Source organism: Python bivittatus, unplaced genomic scaffold, assembly GCF_059951505.1.
Source record: "Python bivittatus isolate LINGU-HERP-01145 unplaced genomic scaffold, Pbiv_v1 ctg000480_np1212, whole genome shotgun sequence".
NCBI classification, from domain to species: domain Eukaryota; kingdom Metazoa; phylum Chordata; class Lepidosauria; order Squamata; family Pythonidae; genus Python; species Python bivittatus.
Genome location: NW_028277075.1, coordinates 58,004,485 through 58,025,108, shown reverse-complemented (window position 1 = coordinate 58,025,108; position 20,624 = coordinate 58,004,485). Strand labels below are relative to the sequence as shown.

The 20,624-nt window shown below is 36.5% G+C and overlaps 1 protein-coding gene across 7 annotated transcripts in view; it reads left to right on the top strand.

Moving 5' to 3' along the window:
• SOX6 (SRY-box transcription factor 6) overlaps nt 1–20,624 on the top strand; it is a 469,019-nt gene that overhangs the window by 89,246 nt on the left and 359,149 nt on the right. For all 7 annotated transcript variants that reach the window (XM_088145996.1, XM_088145997.1, XM_025162930.2 and 4 more), the window contains one exon: nt 16,839–16,929. The gene's annotated coding sequence lies outside the window, so the exon portion shown is untranslated. The remainder of the gene's footprint in view (nt 1–16,838; nt 16,930–20,624) is intronic.

Sequence of the window (20,624 nt, the reverse complement as noted above, 5' to 3'; positions counted from 1 at the left end):
TCACTATACCTTTTAGAGATTTCTAAACAGAACACTACAATGCTAACAGCTTTTTTTAAAAAAGAGATTATTACAGTATTCTCACATCTTTATAGTGCTGTAGTAAAGTTGAATTTACTACGATACTGAAGGTAGGGGAGGCTGATGCTAGATAGAATCAATGTTAAAATGATTCAACGTCCTTTGGAGGAGGGGACTTTCTTGATTTGAAATCTGTTACTGTACGTAGCTGGAGGGTAGTTTTTTTAAGAGTTGCCAATAAAATGCATATACCAATAAGGACTTCTGCTTCTGTAATGGTTCAACATTGAATCCTGAAATGCAGTGGATGCTTTCTCTTCTTTTTAGTACTCAGATAACATTAACTGTTTAATAAGAATTTAATGTAAAAAAAGGAAAAGTGAAAGAAGATTGGGAAAAAAACCTTGATATTTGATTTTATACACTTGACCCTACAAATTGGTCTCTTAAATATTCTGGTATAAAACGATTCAAGTGCTCCTTTCATTTCAGCATACAAAATAGGAAACCTAGATTTATTTAAGTATATATAATTAAAAGAAATGACAAATGATGGAGAAACAATTGAGAGGTGCAGAATAATGGATCCTGCTAAAAGCTTGATCCTCCCAGATGCTAAGGAATTACAGCTCATTTGTAGCAAGATGCTGTTTTTGAAAGAAGGGAGAAATCAGAGAAACTGGTGCTGAAATCAGTTGTCTGTCATCTATCTGTACAAAGCTCAGGTGGACAGGTAAAAGAGAGACCGATAGTTGCAGTATTTGGGAATGGCAACGCTTGTATTCAGCTTAGAAGAGTGAGCTTGCAACAAAATGTTGCTATATATTTCCATTCTCTTATAGGAGAAAGCCTCTAGAGAAAGTCTCTGTCTCGTATTAACTCGATTCTGAGGAAAGTGAATCAGGAACCTTGTATGATGGTTGGTGAAAAGAAGGTTTCAAGAGAGGATAACAAAAGGGAGACTTTTTCCTTTTTCCTAAACCCTTCCCCCATCCCCGCTATAAAGCCTTAAAAGGATAAGCTTTTTAATGACTATCAGTGTCAAACCTGACTGCTTTATTGGTATGTCAAAAGAGGCAGGAGGCAGAGCTTTTGTGAATAGATAAGACAAAGATGAACTTTTATTTCTTCTGAATTCTGTCCATATAACTTGGGAATCAAATAGTTAAAACTATTGGTGCTTATCTGCTAATTCCTTTTTCCAACATATAAATTCAAGCAGGCCAAATCTATATTCTCCCTCCACATTTTTATTAAACTGATATCCTAAATATCTTGTCCTGGAACTCCTAAGTCTTCCTCAGTCTCTTTTGGTGGTTTTGAAAAACATTTACTGTATAAACTATAGAGTTTTGCTTATTAGGATATGCAAACCCCCATATGGAAGCTATTTGTTCTACTGAGTGTTTAACAAGCAATGGTACAAACAGTTTTCCAAAGGTGAACTTTCTACACGAATTAAAAAAAAAAAAGGTTCAAATTTAAAATAGGTTTAAGCATCTGCAACAAACCCAGTTTCTCAAGGAGGTAGGCCTATTTTCTTTCTTGCTTTTATTTTACCAACAAACTCATTTTAATGATGACTCTAACATATGGTGAATCACTATTCTGCCGTCTAGTGGTTGTCTGGATTTTTGCGGCCCCGATGTGGTAGGGTTAGCCCAGGATGACATTTCAAATTTCTGCTATTAACCTGGCTGTCCATTTGATTCTTAATCTTAGGAAATGGCATTTTTAAAGAATAATATAAAGCTATGCAAATTCGCGTCTATTGTATTTTTCTTCTTTTAAGGGAGATAGCAGTGACTTTCTGCAGAACATCAGTCTTCATAAAGATATCAGTATTTATCTAGTAAGCACTGAGAAGCTAAGCAGATACTTATTCAGTTTTTAGTCATAGCAAACATTTCCCCATACGGTTGCAAAGTGCCTCTTCATTTCTGGTGGAAGCTGGAGAAGGCGAAGTGTTCTGGTGGCTAAAGGAATATCAGGTGCTGTGAGAGGCAGGCAAATGAACTTTCTTGGGAAACTCCAGTCTTCCGTTATACTGACAAGGAACCATTTAAAGGAATTTTAGGAGTATATTTAGATGAAAAAGACAATTAGCTGCGTTCTGTTTTTAGAACCTGTAGGGAAGAAGGTGTCGAATAATAAATAGGAGTGGTTACTATTCTATATTTGATTGTAAGTGATGTATTTCCAGAAAAGGAATGTTCAGTTTACTTTCTTTCTCACCCCCCCTTCCCCCTTTTCCCAAGTCTCCTATAATTTTTCAGGTCTGGTAGGCACGTTCAGCTAGTTTCCTCTCCCTTGAAAATGATTTAGCTCAGGAGCTGCCCCTTTTAATCTCTCTCATTATCTAGAGTCAAGAGCTTTGCTCATAGGATGAGAAGTGAATACATCAGGTCTAGTATAGGTAGTGGCGTACAAGGAATCAGCTAGACGCGGGCATTCGAGATACACGCACAGTCATGCTGGTTAGGTCCCAGTGAAGCCATGGTTGCTTAGGTTAGCTTTTCTTCAAAAGTGGTCTCTCTCCCCTACTCCCGGGTCTCGCACAGCCATCCGTGTTTGAAACTGATGAGAACGTCAAAAGCGATTTTTGATTTGTGATCTGATAAGAGCGTTGGAGAACAATAAATGAAACTCCACTGGGTTAGCACAATCCCCTGTGAGCTCAGTGGAAAGTCACCAGGGAATTTAATCATTGGTTGTGCCATTTATAGTTTTATGTTCTAATGTGGGAGTTAAATTGATTATTAAGATTTGTAATACTGTATGGAATAACACAAGAGAGTCCAAGCAGAAGCAAACATTAGGTAAAGGGCATGGTAATAGAAGAGAATCAGAAACATAGTCTACTGGCGGTCCAGGGATCATATACCAAGGGTCCAGGCATTAGGGCTAGACCATCGGATCTGGCATAGGCATTATTCCAGCAATGGTGTTTTGTAAATGGCAGACTTTTACACTTCAATCTGCAGCATTCCACCCTGATCAGCAGACCAGCCAGGAGGGCTGTTTGAGAAGAAAATCTCCTTCACAAGTAATCCAGTCATTCTCGAATATTCTGTCCTTGTAGCCTAGCACTTCTCTCTGTCTAAGATTGATATTACCCTCCATGGCTTTCATATCTTCTGCCTGAAAAACTAATTATCAGGTTCTTGAGGTTCTGCCTCTTTCTCAAAAAAAGACTCCTCCAAAGGAACCATAATATTTTATAGTGTATTATTCAGTGGGGTAGGGTAGTTAGTCATAACACCTGCAAAGCCCACTAGGTTTTGTCGAAGGCTTTCACGGCCGGAATACGATGGCTGATGTGGGTCTCTCCTGTCTGTGCTCCTGTCCTCTGAAGATGCCGGTCACAGATGCTGGCGAAACGTTAGGAACCAAAACTTCCAGAACACGGCCACACAGCCCGGAAGACCCACATCAGCACCCCACTAGGTTTGTCTTTTATTGGATCAATATTTATTTGTTCATTAGTTGGATTTCTCTCCCACTATTTGTCCAGGAAAACCAGTTTGGTGTAATGGTTAAGATATCAGACTAGAAACCAGGAGACCATGAGTTCTAGTTCTGGCTTAAGGACAAAGCCAGCTGGGTGACCTTCAGCCAGTCACTCATTCTCATCCCTAGGCAGAAGGCAAGAGCAAACTACTTCGGAAGATGGGGTCAATAAAACTGCAGGGACTAGTCCAGGCAGTCACTAGCAGTCAAGACTGACTCAAAGGCACCCCCCCCCCCAAATGTCCAGGATCACAAGGCAGCACATAGAACATTCTCACCAAGATTACTTAGGGACAATGCAAAGCTGTCTAGCCAGCATTTTCTTATCTGAGTTGTTAAGGTGGCTGAAACTCAGGAGCTAGAAGGAAGGCTGAGGCAAGAATTTGTCCAATATAAAAAGTCACCCCCCCCCGCTCCAAGTTCCAGTGTTTTCAGCTAAAAATAGTTTCTTCTTGGACTGCACTGAGCCAGAACTAAATTGGCTCAGCTGTTGAAGAGAGATGATTATATGGGATCATAGGAGAGCAGCAGCATAATTACCTTATGTTGAAATGCCCACTGTGTGGCCTAGGACAGTCACTCAATAAACTTCCATTGCTAAGGGTGGACTTGAATCTTGAACCTGGGTTTCCTTTGACCCAGTCCAACTCTTTAACTACTAAGCCACAGTGGCTGTTTTGCCCTAGCTTGGTTTGTTTTAATTATTCTAGCTCTTAACCCGTTGTCTAGTCTCTTAGTAATCTCAAGTTATTCTCCTCCACGTTTCAAAAATATCTCTCCCAATTCTGTTTGACCTAATCTACTTTTTAAAAACTATTCTTTCCTATTCATGGGGTTATCCTGGGAGTGAATAATATCATTAGAAGATTAAACAAGAGGGAGTAGCAGAGGAGAAAGAGTCAATTCTATTTAAAAAAAGAGGGGAAATTAGTTTATTCTAAAATACTACCAATTCTGAAATTCTTAATGAACTGGTATTACCACTTATAAGATAGGATTGTAGATGTACATGACCACTCTCCTTATTCATTTTGTATTTATTACCAGCCACTGAGAATAGCTAGGTGCCATTGAGCAGTGTCTGACCCCTGCATGGACAAATGCTTGCCGTTTCAATTGATCTGTAGTGTAACTTGTAGCTCTTCCAAATACATTCTGGTAATCTCTTTCATCATGTTCATTGATCGTCTTCCCCTTCTTTCTACTTTCTTCAACCTTGCTAAGCATGACAGGTTTTGGTTTTTTTTTGTCTTCCCTCTGTTTGTATCACATGCCCAAAGCACATGAGTGTCTACTTGCTGATAATTGGTCTTGGACTGATTGATTGGTCCTTCTTGTACTCTTAGTAATTGTTTCCAGATCCATTAATTTGAAGGTACCTGTTTTGTTTTTCTCATTATTTCTCACTACCAGCATTCACAGCTGTACTTTATTGCTAGAAAGACCACTGCTTTATCCATTCTGAAAGTTGTTGTCATTAACATGTCTTTATCTTTCATGATATTTTCTAAATTCTAAATTACTCTCCTCTAGGCATTTCCCATAGATGACAGTATGATTCTGCATGTAGAGTATAGAATCTATCCAATTAATTTATTTTCACCGGCAGTGTCCCACTACTGATTATTCAAAATTTACTCTGGAGAATTAGAGATCTGCACATACATAAATGATTTGGGGTTTGTCTGCAGGGTGGAGAAAATTGTTTAAAATTGTAGGTCTTTTTCTCCTAGTTGGAATCTGCCATTGACAGAGGGAAATTAGTTTTATGATGCCTGTAACCCACCATTCATATATTTCATATCCGCGTATTAAATACAAGCATGAAAGTTGTGCATTATGATAGTCACATTTTTGTGTGTCACATGAAGTATTTTACATTTAATCTGCTGCATGCTAGAAAGACAGTAGATAACAGCTGGTTCAGTTTTATTTGTTTTTGAGACCAAAATAAGATGGTGCTTATAACTTAACTCAGAATAAAGTATTCATTCTATTCACTGCTGCCAAATTGGCACTAAAATACATTGAAGGGTAGTCACATTCTCACTGATATCTGAACAGCACTGGGTGCTCCAGGCTCAGGCACAGACTTTGGTTGATAAGAACATCTGGTGCTTGTTCGTAGATGGGAAGAAATGAACTAACCCTTGAGGTAAGTAATACCGGTTTCTATTGTGTATACTTGAAAAAAGCATATATTGAAGCTAATTTTCTTGGTTTAAAATGATAGCACATTTATCCTGGGTAGCCTTCTTTCATCATAATATTCTATTCTGTAAATGGGATTTCTGTTTAATCATCACCACAGAGAAGTATATGTTGTACTAGTAGAATGTCTGCCATTATGGGATTGTGAAGCAATGACTTTCTTGCTGGTCTTTATTCTACTGCAGTAATGTGCCTAAATACATCACTCAGGCCTTTCCCATTGAAATGAATAGCAGCCATATCAAGTTGATGTGATGTAAATGATACCATTTATGAGGCAGGGTATATTAACCTCTCTTAGTTATGTTCTTCAGGTTCCTGTTGCAATAGCAGTCCACTCCAATGTGATGATTGGGAAGGTAGATTGCTGGTGTAAGGATAACTCAGCTGTCCAATACATTTCTTGTGCAGCTGTCAGAGGGTGTCTCAGTATTTTGGTGAATATAAAGTCTGTGACAAGATCCTCTTGCATTCTGAGGCTTAGACCTTTCGTGGTTGCTATGTGTATAGTTTGACTTCCTGGTTTTGCAATGTTAGGAAACAGAATGAAACGAGGAAGCACAGAACACAAATGGAGGGAAAGTAGGTGAATAGGACCAATCACAGATTGGAGCACATTTTTAGGTAAGCTGCATCCCAAGGATGGAAGCAAAGTTGATTTTTTTTTCTCATTAGGTAACTGCATTCCAAGGTAGACATCTGGATAGTTTGGAGTTGTTTTTTATTTGCATTTCTAGAACAGTCATTGGTTCCTTAATAGTGCATTATGAGTTATTTGAGCTAATGACCTCAGACCTTTATTATCTGAAGAGTCCTACCTCTTAATTTATATAGCCTCATTCTGAGTTCTTTTAAGTTCCGCATTTTAAGATGATAATTATACTTTTTTTAATTTCTTGGGCAGCACTGAATATTTGCAGATATACGTTCCTGCTCTGATGGAGGAAGCTAGCAACATTTCAGACAAATGACTCTTTTTTCTTTTTTTTTGTATTTAAAGTTTAGGGTAACTTCAAAAGGGATACTTCCCCTATGCTGCTGTGACTTTGTAGGTTACTTGCTTAGCTTTTGATTGGATGTGTGGTATTATTGTTTTTTGTGTGTGTGTGGATGTGCACACTTATAGCATTAGAGTAATGCTTGCAGCAAATGAATAATAGGACTATTTTTTTTTCAGGCAGGGAAAGACAGCAGAGAAGATAAGACCGATGCTATTCTCTCTAACCATTCTTTCAGCTTTGATCCCTAAGTTGTTGGCTGAAGCTTGTGGCCTTCTGTGATAAGCTGGGACAAACCATCTATCAGCTTTAGCAGGAAGATGAGAGGCTGCTTTTCTGCAGAGAAAGTACTGGAGAAGCTGGATTGAATTTGCACAGGCATATCTGATTGGAGAATAAGTACTGGTCCGCTCAATGAGTAGGCTGGAGTGGGAGAGCAGATATCAATTATTGGTGGCTCTGAAGCCGTTTTTGGAAAGACCGTGCTGTGAAAAATCACAGAAATCACCGAAAGTTTCTGATAGGCTCCTATCTCTTCCCAATATATTGTAACTCAGTGTGAAAGAGGACCTTTGGTAAAACAATATTCTGTCTGGAAGCTAGAATGATCAGTCATACAATACAGCTGTTACCTCTCTCCACTCCATCTGGTGGCATTATTTTATGGAGAATTACAGTTCTGCTTACTAGAACAACTATTCTGTGAACCAGGTTCAAAGGGTTGGAGGCAGCTGCTTTGCTTTTTTTCTACATGGACAAGACCCACTTCAGTTTGGAGAATAACCCCTTAAAGCAGGTCTCTGGTTCTATTTATGGCTGTGTCTGAAGTGAATGCAGACTCCAAATGTGCATTCTTTGAACATTGAAGCTGCATAATATGATTTTAGTTTCTCACGAAATGGGCATCAGTAAAAGGTGGATTATGTAAAAAAGAATATGTGAGCATAACCATAATAATAGTCTAGTCATACTGTACAAATGTCCCATAAAAGTATTAAAATTTGCATTATATTTTTCTACATTCGATTTTTTAAAAAATATATATATTTAAAATATAACAGTCTCTTTAGAAAAGTACAGAAATAGTACTGCTCCCTGATTAAAGTCAATGGTGATTTCTAGGAACTTTCTTACCTGCACTATCTCCACTGATTTTGAGAGTGCATGATTGGAATACTGGAGATATTTAACAAATATATGTATTAATCAGGGAAATATCACCAAACAAAGATTACATATAAAGGTTGGACTTTGAAGCCCATGTCTTCTCACTGTGAAGTCTTGAGCATTCTGGTTTTGACATCTCTCACAGACTCTGGCCAGCTTTACGATGCATGTTAAACCATGTTTTATAGATGATAATGGCTGGGTTCATGCATTGTGTTCAGCCAAAAATGGAGACCATTTTATGGCTTAGGGTGATATGTGAAATCAGCCTTTGTTTATATGGCTTGTAACTTGCAGCTTCATATTCCTTCGTTAATAATTGGTGTGTTTGTGTGTGTGTGTGTGCATGCAGATGTATAAATCTTCTGTATAAAAGGTTTAAGCTGATTCTTGGTAATCACTTGATCATTAGAAATTGTCCTCATTTCTATTTGTGAAAATATGTCCTCTTGCAGGAGAGAAATTCCTATAAAGCTTTCTGAAAGAAACACTTCAATTAACAATATTTTCCATTGGCCAGTCTCCAGAATACAACTGTTGTTACAGTTCTTGATGCAGTTTTCCTTTTTTATGTTAATGGTGTCTTTCTTTCTTAACTAAATTGCTATGTAGCTGGCAAATAAATGAAAATAGTCCACTCTTAAAATAATAATTTTACTAACTGGAAAAATTTGTAGCTTTCTGTTGTTCTACTTTATTGCATGTGTTTGTTCCCAGGCAGATCTCTGGACAGTAATTTTCATGCCATCTTGTTATTAAAATAACTTGCAACTCCTGCAGGGCCTTTTTAGGTATTCAACATTGCTCTTTTTTGAAAGGGCAGTGCAGTTGAGAGATGTCATAATTGGGCTGATTAATTGAACTATTATTTTGGCTATGTTTTTTGTCTGCATTGAGCACTCTGTTGCTCTCATACTATTTTTACTAATGTTTTCAGACAGAAGACCAAGCATGCTAGAGAACCATGGAGGGTAGTGTGATGAAATTGCGCTGCGGTTATAAGTTTAGTTAATAGACAAAGGCTCCTTTTTTTTGTACGTAAATGTGTTTTTTTCAAGTGAAACTGTGGCAACAAAACCTCATTTCATCTAATAATACTTGCTATAAGAAATGGGATGCAATTAGAGTGATTCATAATTTTCCTAATGCCCAGTATGTACATTTCTGTCAGATTATGATAGGTGATAAGATTTCACCGAGAAAATGGATTTAGTTTCAGTCAGGATTCAGGAGGACAAGGATTATACATTTTCTCAGTATGTGTGTAGATTATTTTTATGTTCTCTCCTTCCAGCCATCAAGTATCTTGCTTCATATGAAAACAGAGCTCTAGCTGGTTCTCTATTCTGGGATATGAGGTGGGATGTTTGTGGAGGAGGCTAAACGACAATATCTCCATCAAAGACCTACAGAAAAGGACATAAAACTACAGAGTTACAAGGAAAATTGTTGTGCTTTTACGAAGCTATATATTTGATAAAATCCAGTACAGTCCATAAAAGTTAATAATGTAAAATGATGTGTAAGAATAAAAATAAAAGTTGTTAAATTATATCTCTCTTAGTTGTTAAACAATGTCTAAAACTAAACAGAAGTTCATTATACCTTCACTCTGTCTCTGCCACTTCTGCATATAACTTGCTGTCCATTTGTATTCTGCTCTTTTATACGGATGAGTCTGTTGCGAGAACCCTAAGCGATCAGGACACAGGAGGACTTCATGAAATAAAATTGAAGCAAGAGCAATGTCCTCATTGTGAATGACAGAATATTTTCGTCCCATTTGACAGCTCTAACCCATCAATGAAACAGGGATGTGAGAAATATATTCATGTGGGATGGTATTTTGAAATGTAAGTGGATATTACTGAGAGGTTTTAGGATTGGAATATAGTAATCTGCAACAGCACTGGGCCAGTTTTTAAATTAAGCCAAGCTTAATACTTGGATGGGAGACCATGAAAGACTTCAGGACTGTAGGCTAGACAGAGAAGAAGGCAGCAACAAGTAACTTCTATTCTGTTGCAGAGAAAACTGCATGGAAGTTTTATATATATATCAGAAGTCAAGTTTGACCTGGGGGCATCTTTAATTTGTACTTGCATTTATCTGTGTGCAATACTTGATATTGCCCAGATTCATGCTGTATGAAAATAGAATATTAATCTAAAGTGTGTTTTGTCATAACAGAATCCAGGCTATATTAAATTCTGCTCTGTGTGGTTAATCTTAGGACACAGAAAATTCATGCTTGGATAATCCAATTTTTCCTTTTTCATCATATTGGACAAACCCCATGACTTATGCATTTAAGGACAATGGTGCAGCTAAACAATGGAGCAGCTCCTCTCCTTTTGGGTTGTAATTTCTAATTCTAATTGGCCATAAGCATTGTTTTGCTGCCAAAAAAGAGAGAAAGATTAATATATATCTTAAAAATAAAAATGACAAAATGACCAACTATGGTCAACTGTTGCAGCCTTCTAGACTATATATATGTAGACAATTGTCTCTACCTATCCTACCCAGTTGGCAGGAGAGGCATGCTCTGAATACCGTCGGCAAAGGAGTGTTGGCTGGCAGGGCCCAGAAGGAGAGCCCGTCCCTTCTGTAAGGCCTTGAAAACTTGGTTTTGTGTTTGAGCCTGGGGCCCTGGGGGTGTGACGGAGCTGTGTTGATAGTTGTTTGGATAATGCCTGCCTGCTGTGTGTTTTATTTTTTATATTCTGTTTTTTATCTATTTTTATCTACTTCATTGGAAGCTGCCTAGAGTCATGTATGTGAGATGGGTGGTGCGTGCTCTCTCTCTCTCTCTTTCTCTCTCCACACACATGCACACACACACACACACACACACACCCGTGGTATTGGTATTACATGCTCCCAGCATTGAAACTTATTAACTAATTAATTAATTAATTATTAAGTTAATTACATTAACTAATTAATTAGCTGTTGCATTTTGGATCAGATGTAATTTATGAGTAGTTTTTAAAGGAAGACCCATATAAAGTGTATTGCAGTAGTCTATCTGGGTGGTAACAAGGGTGTGAGTTACTGTAGCCAAGTCCTCCTACATCAGGTAGGGTTGTAATTGGGGTACCAGCTGAAGCTGGGAAAGGCCTTTCTAGTCACAGCCGTCACCTGCTGTTTAAGCAGGAGCTGTGAATCCAAAACCCCACACATCATCAACCTGCTCCTATGCAGCTAGTGCCTGTCTGTACAGAGAAAACACATTGATGTTGATGGAAAATCTTGATGTGCAAAGAGCAACTTTCTCTTGTTTGGGTTTAGCTTTGGCCTGTTTTCCCCCATCCCGACCCTTAAAGAACACCAACACTTTTCCCCTACAGCCAAGGGTGGTGATGTATAAATATCAGTATAGTGATGATACTGCACCTCAAAGAGTTGAAAGATCTCCCCCAGTAGTTTCATATAGATGTTACAAAGCAGACTGGAGAGGACTGACCTCTGTGCAGCACCCTGGGCCGTTCTCTCTTCCCTACTACAACAGAGTGGAACTGTCCCCTGAAGAAGGAGTGGAACCTCTGTAAACAGTGCTTCCTATCTGCAATCCCTGTAGTAAATCCAATAAGAATACCATGGCTGATGGTATCAAAAGCCTCAAAGAGGTCTAAAAAGACCCCTTCCCCAAAAAGAAAGTTTGTAGACTGGCTGGTAGTTACCTAGGACTTCAGGATCCAGAAATGACCTCTTTAAACTTTCAGCTCCACTTCACACTGGGAGGCATTAACAATCTCATGGATTCAGGTGGTCACTTCTCCATCCACTGCTTGCAACAGTCAGGATGGGTAAGTGTCCAAACAACATGTGACAGAGGACAGTCTAATCATCTCACTATCCACTTCCTTGGAGGTCACAGGCCTGGAAGAGTCCCATATAATATGGCAAGATAGTGTCTAGTCACTACCAGAGACTCTGCCTGTGAGGAGTCAAGACTTTGGTGAATCTGAGGGATTTGGAGATCTGTGTGGCTCCCATCCTTATGACTGGTTAAAGACTTGGTTGCTCTCCCAGACCTTGGAGATAGGGTGATTGTGGAGCTTCTTTAGTTATATTTGTGTTTTTTTCTTAAAAATCAGTTGTGATATGTATTGTCTTCTTTTTATTTGTAATGTTATTTCTCAAAATCTGAGAAATAAATAAATCAATATAAATTAACCAGTTGGTGGGAGGTGGGAGAACTCTATAAGGACTCATAAACAAGGCCACTGGATGACAATGTGTCAGCAATAATAAGAGAGGAGAAGTGAGCCCGCTTTGTTTCACTTATCACCATGCTGTAGGCTTGAACATGAGGACATCCTCTTTTGCTTTTAGTCTTTGTCCACTGATTCTTCACATGTCATTTTGGCACCATCCAGAAAAAGGCTGTTCAAGGATAATTGACTCTAATGCCCGGTTTGTGTCTTGTTGTTAGTGGTTTACCAGCACTGAACCAGACCACTTGCCAGAGAGATGGAATCCCGTATTGGGTCATACGTACATGGGTATATATTTTATTAACAAAGAAAAACAGTAAAAGAGTAGAAAGAGTAAAAAAGAGAAAAAGAGAAAACAACACAAAAATTATATTGGAGGCATTTGTGCACAAAAATCTTAATATGGAGAGTTATACTAAACCATTTGCTAAGATAATCTACAGGTTTTACCAAAGCATTTGTTTGAAAAGGCTATTTTGCCAGCTTCAGGAAAGTGACCTGTTAAGATGAGAAAATTATAAGCATAATGTCTGCATATCTATTTAACATCACAACTGAAGATTTCATAGGTAAAGGATGTATTAGGATGTATACAATATTTTGCTTACATAAAAACATGATCAAAGGCTACTAGGAGCATTGCTAAAATAGTTCAATATTATCTGTATAATGAATGTTTGTTATACATGTGAAAAGAACTTTTCTTTATTATATTAAAAACACAAAATACTTCTCTTTTTCACTGGAGCTCAAATAGGATATAATGGAACACGTAAACCTGCCAGAGAGTTTTATTGTAAACTGCCCAGAAAGCTTTGACCATTGGGTGGTTTATAATTTTCAATAAATAAATAAAGAAAAATAAAAGTGAACACTCTATACATTCTAATATAGAAATTCACAAGACAGATTTATTTGAAAATGTTGGGGTTCTTCAGATCTGTGATTTAGCATTTCTTACTGCCTGCCTTTGGTCTGGATGAACTCAAGGCACAGTAAACAATGACATTTTCTGGATATTTGAAAGTTTATTTTTAACCATTTTGTTAGGCTTTTCAACTTCTTGGGCCTGAATTGCTATATGGAATATACTGGAGTGCTTTGTCTCCTTGAACTATGTGACTGGTTCTTGTTCTGTAAAACCATAAAAATCCAACTTGACTTTCCACTACCAACTTGGATTGTGGAAAGCCGGTCTTAAGTAAAAGAGAACAATGGGGTCGTCACCAAACCTGGCAAATACTTTGAGATGTTCTTGGAGCTGATAAGAGTCACTGTAAATGTGAACATCATCTTGGCTTGCACTGTAGTAAATGGTTTTGAATTTGTGATGAATGGCTGAGTGTCAAGCTTTCCTAATAAGCCCAAGCTGTGGGGCTTTCTGTGTTTCTTTTCTTTTTCTTTTTGATTCAAGGATGCAGCAGAGAAAGCATTGATGAGGTGTCATATAATTTTACAAGTTGCATAACTGCTTTTAACTACTAAACTCTCTCTGATTAAAATAACAATTGAGCCTGTAATTTTTCTGAACAGCTGCTGCTACAGGGGGTCATTACCTTGGAGAGCTTGGAAATAATTGTACTCCTAATACATGAGTTATGTAGTCTCATGTTTTACAGCAATGCACAAAGTTTAAAGCCTATAGTAGAATGTTATTTGAAAGCTGTCAAACCATGTTAAAAAAGACTGCATCGTCAAAGGCCCTTGTGGCCAGGATTCAACATGTAGCCTTGTCTTACTCATTATAAAATACATGTTTATAAAGTTCCACAGAGCATCCAATTCCCAATTCACTTATATCAGCAAGACTTAACTTGCTCATTAATCTAAATTCTTTTGCAACTTTAATCTACATGTTTAATTAATCATAAAATGAGGCGGTAAGTAATTTCAGCAATGTGTGGCTTGTTATCAGATGCATTTAATCACTCTTCTGTGAGCTCATTTGGAAACACCTGAAGATGTCGAGAGCAGTTTGAATAAGCATAAATTATTCTTTGTCAGTGTACTTCACCCAACTAATAAGACATTAATTTAAAAAAGGCACTGTTCATCATTTTTAGATCTTCACCAATATTTTTAGCTCAGCAGGATAACTGTAATTGTACATATGGCACAATTTACAACGTAGTGCCCAACAGTAGAACAGGAAATATTATTCAATTCATTTTTCCTGTTTACATGTAATTACTTTGTGTAATCTTGGGCTGAATGAAGATTAACCATAGTTATCAAATCCTAAACATTTATCTGTCCTTGGAACAAGTTACTAGTTAATTGAAATCATAAAAGCCAGATAATATAACAGTTGTATGATTAAATCTTTTCTGTATTTGCTTAGTGAAAAGTTCTTTGTTATTTCTTTTTGTGTGGGGTCAAAATGTGTGGCTGAAACAGTGGGTTGCATTTCTCAATTCATCAAAAGAAAATCTTCCTCTCTACTTTTTGAAATCTGGAAGGTTGTTTGAAGTAGATTTTGAGCACATGGGATGGTGATGGTGGATGGAGTCAGAGAACAAATGGAAGTCCTGTGATACGAACCAAAACTTGTTCCCATAACATGGGATGTAGCCTATTGTGTACAAACAATAAAATTCTACCAACATAAAAGCCAAGTTTAAAATTGCTCCTAAATTTGAGATATAAATTTATGCTGCTTTTGGGGAGAGAGCTGTACTAGTTCCCTGTTCCCACCTGGTGAATGTTGGGATTAAATAGCTGCTCAGATCTGTGGCACTTTATAGTTCCAAACTGGACCGTGGCTATTTCAGATACTACTGAAGAACCAAAAACACCCCTGTAAATTCTTCTTTATACCAGCAACAGTAATAATTGGGTCAGCCTTGAGAAGCTTTTGCAAAATGCACAAGAAGCTATTGTAAGACTGGAAGTTGTTTTGCCATCCTGTTTTAGCTATTTGTTTGTTGCACATGATCAGTGGCAATATTCTGAAATCAAGTATGACCTTTAGGACCTCAGAGTGATATTTTATAATGGTGAATTATATTTCCCAAAGTATTAAAAGTGAATGAATTAAAAATTCAATTACATTTTTGGAGAATGTCAGTAACTGTTCTGTTTCTCCTTTTCAAGTAAAGACATTCTATAAGAAAAATTATTCCTTTAGAAAGAGATCTGTTGTTCTGTTATGGATCTTCTCAACACATACAGCATTCTATAGACAACTCCTTTTGCTATAGATAACTTTGATATTTCAGTTTAATTTTGATACATGCATCTTAACTCCACATTTTTAAGGCTCCATATTATTTAACCCTTTTGTTCTTTGTAAGGTTATTATTACAGTCTCCAAAATCTCTTAAAGATGGTACGTTGATTGAACTATTAGAATTATCCCTGAAAACTTGACATATCTCCTTTTTTCTGCTGATAATATGACCTACTCCCTCTAAACGCTTGTGGCTTTCTTTTACCTTATATCTGTACAGGTGGAAGAGTTTTTGCAATGTCATACAATATTGACTAGTAGAAGAATTTAACCATGATCAGTGAAACGATCAGGATAAAAAACTATCCAAATTTCATATAAGGGTCTTTCTGACCCTACCCCACCCCAGCAATTCAACAAATACATGTGATTTGTTTAATTAATTTATTTATTTATTGTAATGAAGTCCATAGATTTGGAGGCGTGGGCAGGCTATCATTTCCTGAAATTTGCCTTGCACATGAAGAAGGTAAAAGGCTGTGAACCCCAAAAATAGGATGTCAGAGAGAATGAGGGCTGTAACAATAATAATGAGGGTGATGATGAAAGTGATAAGAATAAGAAAATATTATGGAAACCAGTTTTAATAAATGCTTTCAACTCTGATCTTTATTTGAAATCAGCAAAAGTAATTGTACATTTTATTTATTTAAAATATATACCAACCCACTCCCATCTTATGTGGTGTCAACCTATAAAACCGTATATAGTTTGGTTCCCATTACCTTCAGATGGTCTTTTCCTGCTGGAATCAGCCCATCTTGAGAAAGGCTACTTAAGGGCAGACCTTGGTGGTAGCCCCAACGTGTGCAACAGCTTACCCTATGAGATACTTTGGGCTCCCACACCACTGCCTTTTCAGAAAGAGTTAAACTGAGCATGACTGGTGCTGTAGGGTTGCCTTTTTGGTTTGGGGTACTATTTATATCGTTTGTACAGTAGTTTATTTTTGATATGATGGCTTTATTTGAGGACAGGCTTTTAAAATGTTATAATGTTATTTTTCTTCAAAGGTCAGATTTGTACACAGTACAAGTGGCCCTACAGTTATTCACATGGATTAGAAACATTTGAGTGAAGTATAACTAAAATGTGAACATTACTGCTTTTAATTACGTAATCTGCATGGAGCTGACCTTTCTTGGATTAGCCTGTATACCTGTAAATGATTTCAGACTGGAATTAATATTAAAAGCACTGCTCAGATTCTTTTTTTTTTTTTTTTTTTAGGGATAGGGAAAATTCCATATTATTTTTGTGTAATCTCTAGCTGTGAAGGAGTTCATAAACATATTGCAGCCTTCCACAATGTGGTATTTTCCAGCTGTGCTGCCCTTCAACTCTCATCATCCTCAAAACTGTTTAGGCAAAATGGTATATTGCATCTTTTAAAAATAAGTAAAACTCTTCAGTAGTTTGTTGGAAGCTGTGAAGAAGTGGCATGCTCTTAACATACTTTCCCCCCTTTGTTTCCATTAGGCCTATAAGCTGCTGTCTTGCTATTTTCGTTTCTGATGACAACTATCACGGGACACTGCTAGAGCACAGAGACAGCCTGTGACGGGGCCAGGTAACTTTTGCACACTTCTCTAAAATGTTTTTCTTGCCTGCCATTCTCCATTTACTCTCTTTGCATCTGAAGCTTTTTGTCTGGATGGGTGATGTTCAGGAAATACAAAATAAGGGCAAATTATAAGTTTCATTCTTCAACAACATACATCTATGATGCGGAAAGCATTCTTTAGCTTTGTGAAACTAAGATCAATTTTATTACAAAGGTTTGTCAGTAGATAGTTACATTCTGATTCCCTGTGGTTTGAAAAGACTATGTTACTGCAGAAATTAAAAACGATGTTACAATTTATTATGAAACGATCAAGGACATTCCTGCCATCGTTCAGGTATACCTTAAATATACCTAAGCCATGATTTAAACTCAGGTTCACAGCAGAAGATTACAAATAACAATACTGATTTTTTTGTATGAAAGCATATTTGGCTATCTAATAGTGGCAAAAGCATTTTCTAGCAGTTAGTACAACATTTCCACTCCAGTTCAGTTAGTATACTGTGGAAGCAGAAATACAGTATTTCTAGATTTATCAGGTTAGATTGCTTTCACAAATGAGAAGATGGCTAGAATTTTACACTGGACTTCCAAGTAACAGTTCCTAAAATTCCACGCTGAAGCTGTTATTGAATCTGACTCTCCCTTATTGTTTCCTATTAGCTGGGATTGTAACTGAAAGTTTTCCACTCATTATTGAATAATCACAACCACTTCCAAAAGCTGCAACTGAGGATAAAAAAGCTGGGATAAGAGTAGCTTTTATCATTTCTTATCCAGGAGCAAAACACATTTTAGGAAGGCAGAGTACTATGGAAAAATATTGTTCTCATTTTTTTTGAGAATATTCTAATGGATAAGAATCTTTCCCCAACCTGATGAATATGAATGTATATATCTATCCATAAAGGTACATCATTTACCAAGAATCTGTTTTTTCTTCTATGAGCAGGTTAGCTTTACAAAGTCTGCAGAAAAAGAAAAAGGAGAAATAACATAAATTAAATAAAAACTTTTACTTAGTATCAAAAGTAACCAAAACTATTTTGAAGATGAATGCTATACATTCTGCCTCCTCAGTCTCAGAAGTGGTATAGTTTGGTATTTCTACAATGTTACCTGATTTATTTGAATTTCAGCTTTGTGAAGTAGGATTAGATTGAGAATTAAGAATTTGCCAAAGGTTATCTCATGATCTCCTTGGCTCCCAAGTAAAAACCCAATACATTTTTCAATCCAGATTTGGTTATCCCATTTTAACCTATTTGAACAATTTTTCTGATCTTCTTACCCTCCTCAATATATACCACCTTGTAATTTCAGTTCATAAACCCTAAAAGAGGGCTTTTCTGAACCACACAGCTATTACTAATTGTTTTCTAATTCTTTGTACTGCTGGGCTACAAAAAGAATTGAGGCTGAGCAGAAATTTCTCACTGGAGGAATGAAATGGAACAGTGATTTCCCTGGCTTTTTCCTTCCCCGTTATGGCCCTACCACTGTCTCCCACATTTCAGAAGATGTTCCATGCCCCAGTCCATCCATTTAGGAGCCCCAGAAGACTGCAATAGGGAAGGAGGATCAGCCAAAATCTGCGCCTCTTTCATAAACACAATTCTGCCAACTCTAAACTTGAATCCATCTATAGTTTTGAAAGATAAACTATTTTTTTAAAATCAGTTTTTAAAATTGTTTTAAGAATAGTTGAACTCTGTCAGGTAGAACATATTTGTCATTACACTATATGCTAAAAAAACCCTTATTGTTTAGGAATAATTCTTTTTCATCCAAATTCCATCCATCAAAATGCTGCTAAAGTTTTATTTAGAAAAGTCAGTCTGACTTTATTTACAAGGGTGGGGATCCATTTATACATATATGAAGATCGGAGTAAATAGAAACAAAGTATTTATTCAGAATTTGGAAGTCAAGGAAAAACAATCAACTTTTTTCTTTATATATAAAGCTGTTTTAGGAATGATCTTATGTTTCTATAGAGGATGGGGAATTCTGGGGGTTGAAGTCCACACAACTTAAATTTGCTGAGATTGAGAAACACTGGTATAGCTGTTCTAATAAAAGTAGCTTTAAGCCCACTTGGTGTCTGTTTCCTAGTCTGCTCTACCTTATAGGGTTGACAGTTTCTGTCCAATGAAATGAAAATATGCCATTAATTGATTTTCTTGCTTTAAAATGATTCCCCTTATTGAAGACTGAAACTGATTAAATAAGTTAATACCTTCTTTATATAGTGTTAATCATTATATCACTTTAGGAATCTCTGAAGCTTTAATCAACCATAGATACAATGTTTCTGTTTTAGACAACATGATCTTAGCGATAGCCAACAATTTTCTTATTTTCTCTAGCATCATATTTTTTTCATTTTTTTTAATGATAGTGGAAATCAAGATTGAAGCAATCTGGTCCTTTTTTCAAGTAATAAGTATAAAGTAATGTTTAAATTTTTTTTTGCTAACTGTCTGAAACGATCAATATTTCTGTGTTCAGTGCTCAGAGAAATAATCCCATTTGTAATAACTTTTGGGGAGGGAGTTAGAAGATTGTACCAGATTTTTTAAGATTTTCAAAAATGTATTGTAATATTTGAAATGTATTTAAAATGTTTTTAATGTTTTTAATACATGTTGTATGTTCAGTAGATGGCACACAAAAAATTCTAACGACTAACAGTGGATGATTGATTCAAACACCACATTTTAATCCAATTAATAAACATATTTGGCTAAAGCACATTCAATAAATTTAAACTCCACCAACCAGTGAAAAACTAATTGCCAGATCCAGTTTATCAGACTGAATATCTAATATATGTCACAGGGTTGTTTTTGAAAAAAAAATTGGAGGAGGGAATGCTATGTATGCCATCTTGAACTCCTTAAGGAAAAATGGATATAAACTTATTAAAATAAATAGACACACATAGCAATTGATAATCAGATATTATCTGATGCTTGATACCCTTCTACAAAACCAGATTGCACAGGATGAATTATTGAAGGCAATATATTTTCATGCCAGAGTCACAATTAAAATTTTAGCATCTATATTCAAGAATGAGATCAAATGATAAGTTGCACAGTCAGCAGAATCTTTAATCTCCTTAACAAAGGCAGAATTAAAAGAAAAAGAAAATAATTACTAAAAAAATATTATATACCTCCAACAGCATAGGAACAAAGGATGAATGCCTTATACCAATTTGATGAAACTGGATTAGGAGCCTTGTTAGTTGTTAATGACATAATGCTATCAATGAATTCTTATAGAGATAATGTGCAGCTGAATAAGTAGCTTGGCCATTAATTTGTCCAAAAACTATAATTTGTTCATATAAGACCTTTGAATCTTGTTTGTAAAGTCCAATGTACATTTTTCAAATTGCTGGTGTATCAGATTCAAGTCATATACTTTGCCCTGAGAATTCCTTGTAGCATTACTTATACTGTTTCAGACTAGAAGCTAATAAGTTGTCTTGCCAGTAGTCCTACTTAATTCAATTCTATAAGTATTTTTAGCCAATTGTAAAAGCTGCTGGTTGCATAAGGAAACCTTCTCTCCGTGTAATGCTTTTAATTATACTTTTAAAATTCAGTGACCATGGACCCCAGGGGATAAAGCAATGATGTAATAATTTCATTGGGCAGCATAAGCCTCCGAGTTTTGGCCTGATCTTC